Genomic DNA, 6359 nt, shown 5'->3' with positions numbered 1-6359 from the left:
TTCTTCTTCTTCTTCTTATTATTATTATTATTATTATTATTATTATTATTATTATTTATGTAATGGAAATGTAGTAGCATTTTTAGGCATGTAAAACTAAGTAATCATCGAAAATGACCGTGACCAAAACTACATGAGTTATATACTAGGAAGTTTAAACACTAAAGAAAAAAAAAGAAATGACTTACAGTAAGCAGTTTTCCTTTCAAGAATAATTACCTAAATAAAATATCCTCATTACATACTCATGACAGGATGCAGCCACAAGTCTACCTCCAGCAATCTGCTTCAACAAATATTAGTAAAAATCAACTAAAACTTTTACACCGTAGATTCTCTCAAGTGTCTCCGAGTATCAAAGGAGTGGATTGAATATCTTATCTCACCTTTTGAGAAATACCTTGTCAGAGTCAATGACGTAATTATCTTATCGATTATTTATTTTATGTGATCACTAACAATCATTTATCTGTTTCACAGCTGGCAGGCCGCTTGATTTCTTACATAATAACAAACAAAGACCTGCATGAGTAACCCGACACACTGACATTTTAGAGACTGGTGCTGATTAATCGGGTTATTATGACTCTCTCTCTCTCTCTCTCTCTCTCTCTCTCTCTCTCTCTCTCTCTCTCTCTCTCTCTCTCTCTCTTTCCACCGGTGATCAGAATCCACGTTGAACTGTTATTAGAATCATGAAAACCTGAAAACCCGAATAACTCCCCATAGAGACTGATCAGAATAGTCGAGATAAAACCCCAGTGTGTTTGGAAATACTGCCCGCGAACAGATGATACTGAATGAAATCACAGGGCAGTGTGTTTTGCTGTTGTCAGAGAATAAAACAGTAACGGATACGAAAAATCTGTGGCATCCACATTTTCCCTGTAATATTTTATGGGTGTCTGCTTTATCATATTTTTATTCGTGCTTCAGGTTCCTGCCACTCACCAGTGTTGTATACTACTACTACTACTATTTAGCAGCTGGGGGTGGGGGGGGTGAGAAAAACTGGCGGAGACGCCTCAGAACGCTTAACTTCATAGAAGATGTTTTTGCTAGAGATGAGATGTGAAGTTTCCAGTTTAGAATATAAGAAAAGACAGACCGATGATGTTCAGTGTAGAAGAGGGGGACAGTTGAGTGTCACTGAAGAAGAGGGATATTTGTTTGGAAGGTTGTGTCGAGTTGATAGATGGAGGAATTGAGTTTTTGAGGTATTGAACAATACCAAGTTTGCTCTTCCCCAATCAGAAATTTTAGAGAGATCAGGAGTCAGGCGTTCTGTGGCTTCCCTGCGTGAACTGTTTACTTCCTTAAGGATTGGTCGTCTGTGAAAAGACGTGGAAAAGTGCAGGGTGGTATCATTAGCGAAGGGGTGGATAGGACAAGAAGTTTGGTTTAAAAGATCATTGATGAATAATAGGAAGAGAGTTGGTGACAGGACAAAACCCAGAGGAACACCACTGTTAATAGATTTAGGAGAAGAACAGTGACTGTCTACCACAGCAGCAATAGTATGGTCAGTAAGGAAACCTGAGATGAAGTTACAGAGAGAAGGATAGAAGCCATAGGAGAGTAGTTTGGAAATCAAAGCTTCGTGTCAGACTCTATCAAAAGCTTGACGGAACCCAAGCTGGCGATCAGATAGAAGATTGTAAAGTGATAGATGTTTAAGAATCTTCCTGTTGAGGGTAGATTCAAAAACTTTAGATAGGCAGGAAATAAAAGCAATAGGACGGTAGTCTGAGGGATTAGAACAGTCACCCTTTTTAGGAACAGGCTGAATGTAGGCAAACTTCCAGCAAGAAGGAAAGGTAGATGTTGACAGAAAAAGTTGAAAGAGTTTGACTAGGCAAGGTGCAAGCACGGAGGCGCAGTTTCGGAGAATAATAAGAGGGACCCCATCAGGTCCATAAGCCATCTGAGGGTTTAGGCCAGCGAGGGCATGGAAATCATCACTGCGAAGAATTTTAATACGTAGCATGAAATAGTCAGAGGGTGGAGGAGAGGGAGGAACAAGCCCTGAATCGTCCAAGGTAGAGTTTTTAGCAAAGGTCTGAGCGAAGAGTTCAGCTTTAGAGATAGATATGATAGCAGTGGTGCCATCTGGTTGAAATAAAGGAGGGAAAGAAGAAGCTAAATTATTGGAGATGTTTTTGGCTAGATGCCAGAAGTTATAAGGGAAGTTATATCTTGAAAGATTTTGAAACTTTCTATTAATGAAGAAGTTTTCGGCTAGTTAGAAAACAGACTTGGAATGGTTCCGGACAGAAATATAAAGTGCATCAGATTCCGGTGATGGAAGGCTCAAGTATCTTTTATGGGCCACCTCTCTATCTTGTATAGCACGAGAACAAGCTGTGTTAAACCAAGGTTTGAAGGTTTAGGTCGAGAAAAAGAGTGAGGAATGTACGCCTCTATGCCATACACTATCACCTCTGTTATGCGCTCGGCACACAGAGACGGGTCTCTGTCACGGAAACAGTAGTCATTCCAAGGAAAATCAGCAAAATACCTCCTCAGGTCCCCTTCACTAGCAAAGGCAAAACGCCAGAGGCACCTTCGCTTAGGGGGATCCTGAGGAGGGATTGGACCGATAGGACAAGATACAGATATGAGATTGTGATCGGAGGACCCCAACGAAGAAGAGAAGGTAACAGCATAAGCAGAAGAATTAGAGGTCAGGAAAGGGTCAAGAATGTTTGTCGTATCTCCAAGACAGTCAGGAATACGAGTAGGGTGATGCACCAATTGCTCCAGGTCATGGAGGATAGCAAAGTTGAAGGCTAGTTCACCAGGATGGTCAGTGAAGGGAGAGGAAAGCCAAAGCTGGTGGTGAACACTGAAGTTTCCAAGAATGGAGATCTCCACAAAAAGGAAGAGTCAGAATGTGCTCCACTTTGGAAGTTAAATAGTCAAAAAATTTCTTATAATCAGAGGAGTTAGGTGAGAGATATACAACACAGATAAATTTAGTTTGAGAGTGACTCTGTAGTCGTAGCCAGATGGTGGAAAACTTGGAAGATTCAAGAGCGTGGGCACGAGAGCAGGTTAAATCATTGCGCATATAAACCCAACATCAAGCTTTGGGTTGAAAATGAAGATAGAGAAAGACAACTGTGTTTCAGTGAAGAAAAGAAGATGAGGGTTATTAGAGGAGAGGTGGTGTTCTACAGATTGAAAATTAGATCTAAGACCGCGAATGTTGCAGAAATTAATGAAGAAAAAGTTGAAGGGGGGGTGTCAAGACACTTAGGGTCGATACCAGAAGAACAGGCCGATCTGGGGATATTTGTGGTCCCCTCCCCAGATGGGGACTCAGAGGTTGGTGTAGGAGTCGCCATGATTTTGGATTTTGGGTGAAGGGTGTGTGTGTAATTGGGTGCTTGTAGTTTTGTGTGAAGGAAGAAAGTTGTCTTTAGAGGGCAGGCTGTGACTGCCCCCTTGTGTTGTGAGACACAAAACGTTTCATTGACACAAAACGTTTTAGAAACGTTTAGTGAGGTCACAGCTGAGTTTAATGATAAGTTCACAGCACCCCTTGATCCATTGCTTTAGACCTCACTGGGAGTAATTATCGTTTTGGTAGGTGCTTACTGCCTCCTCTACTACTACTACTACTACTACTACTACTACTACTACTACTACTACTACACCTACAACTACTATTACTACTACTACTACTATTAATAATAATAATAATAATAATAATAATAATAATAATAATAATAATAATAATAATAATGAAGGAGTTTCACCTTGCAGTGTTGGAGGTTTATTTGATGAATAAATAAGAATGTGCTCGCTTCAGAATCTAGTCGATGGAAGGGTCATTCTCTATGCATTTGCTACAGATCTAAGTCCACGTGGTGTTGACGGCTGTGAATATCAAAGGCGAGTGAAACAGAGACGGAAGAATTAACATAGTCTTATGTGATAATATAAGGTGAGAAAGGAAAGAAAATATATAGTAGTAGTAGTAGTAGTAATACACACACACACACACACACACACACACAATATATATATATATATATATATATATATATATATATATATATATATATATATATATATATATATATATATATATATATATATATATATATATATATATATATATATATATATATATATATATATATATATATATATATATATATATATATATACACACACACACACACTAATACTACTACTATTACTGCTGCTGCTAAATACTACTATTCAGGCTGTACGAATCCACTATAAGACATAGTCCCCCCACTCCCTCCCTTCCATGGGGTTAGGGAGGGACGACTTAGTTAATATTACACGAACAAGTGAGGCAGATCTTGAAGAGGTTATTTTCAAATGGGATATCATATATTTTCTTTACCTATAAGAAATTATTTTAGCTTGTTATGTTATAATTAGTACTTACTGATAAAGCACCCAAAACACAGAAAAGAAGGCCTTCAGATGATGGCAGACATTAACATAAACATGAGCAGAAACACACATAATAGTTTAGAGCTGACATGACTGAGAACTATTGCTTCCTTGCAGAATTTTGTTATCTATCTGTTACGATAAACACAGCGGCTCTTCAACAACACCCAGTGGCGAGTGCTCGGTGAGAGGAGGAACATTTAATTAATTCAGTAATTAATCTAGAAGAAACTGTCTGGATCGCGCTGGTACATCTTTGCAGTGATTGACTCAGTGAGGGAACTGTTCGAATGCAAACAGGACGATGACGGCAGTGTCTGTTCCTGTTCAATATTTAGTTTATGAAGAATAGTCCTAACTAGTGTATTCTCCGTTAATGGTACCGAGCTTTTGAGTGTTGGACAGCACCGGACCACCGTGTCTCTCATTCATCGAAGCTTACAACCCCAAGAGAGGCTTTCATTGATGGAGGTTACTATATTGTGTCCTTCCTCGAGGGTTTTTTACCACTTTTTGCTGAGGAAGAGTGAACATTTACCATTACCCACCTCCTTCTTTCCCTGGACGATCTCAAGACATACGTCCTTCATTCAATTCGGCTTTCTCTCTCTCTCTCTCTCTCTCTCTCTCTCTCTCTCTCTCTCTCTCTCTCTCTCTCTCTCTCTCTCTCTCTCTCTCTCTCTCTCTCTCTCTCTCTAACATATTTTATTTGCATCTGTCCGTATGTATTTTCATTCCTCCAGTCAGATGTAATATCTTGTCTGGACTGCCGGAACCTGGTATGTTGTTGTTGTTGTTGTTGTTGCTATTAATGACCACTACAACAACAACTACTACTACTACTACTACTACTACTACTACTACTACTACTACTACTACTACTACTACTACTACTACTACTACTACTATCATTACTAGTAGACTGGTGGACTAGTGCGGAAAGAAAGTTGGCTGATCGAGCAGGGCAGGGAGCGTTGCAAGGGTCTGGGCTATTCTCACAGACAAGATGGACGACGAATTGTTGATGAAGAGTATAATTAGATCGGATACTGGAGATGTAAACTGGTTAAGGCTAAGACCACAAGTGAGATAGATAGACGGTGCAAGGAGAGCATAGGTGCATGAATAGTGTCTGTGGAACGAGGAAAAATGGTGGTGTATGATGGGGCTGAATGGAGTGCAGTTGATGCATTAACATGACACAGGCGCAAGTGCCTCTGCGAGAGGTTTACCTGTGTATGTGCGATCAAAAGTTATTATTGGGTATGGGACAGGGGATGAGTCTGTCACGATCTAGCAGGGATACACTAGTTTTGAGTGTCAGTTCCTGATCGGGACGCTTTGTCTTGACTGTCCTCCTTTGTGGGAACGTTGGTATGATGTCCAAATAACGTTATAATTATTATTGTTTTATTTTGCATTTTTAACTACACAACATACACACATTATATATATATATATATATATATATATATATATATATATATATATATATATATATATATATATATATATATATATATATATATATATATATATATATATATATATATATATATATATATATATATATATATATATTATATAGACAGTATTTCACTTATTTTTATCTCTTACTCTTTAATTTCAAACCTCTTTATATATATATATATATATATATATATATATATATATATATATATATATATATATATATATATATATATATATATATATATATATATATATATATATATATATATATATAAATCTACTTTAAGGCACTACTACTCTTTTATGTAATAGAATCACTGCCCAAGGGAAACAAAAAAAGGAAAAACAATGCCACTGAGGTGCCAGTCCCAAAAGAGACATCATCGAAAATCTAAGGAAACTTTCTTGAAAGAGTTCAAGTCATAGGAAGGAGAAAATGCAGAAACAGGCAG

Source organism: Scylla paramamosain, chromosome 5, assembly GCF_035594125.1.
Source record: "Scylla paramamosain isolate STU-SP2022 chromosome 5, ASM3559412v1, whole genome shotgun sequence".
NCBI lineage: Eukaryota > Metazoa > Arthropoda > Malacostraca > Decapoda > Portunidae > Scylla > Scylla paramamosain.
The sequence above is the reverse complement of the archived record's forward strand: the minus strand, read 5'-3'. Positions refer to the sequence as shown.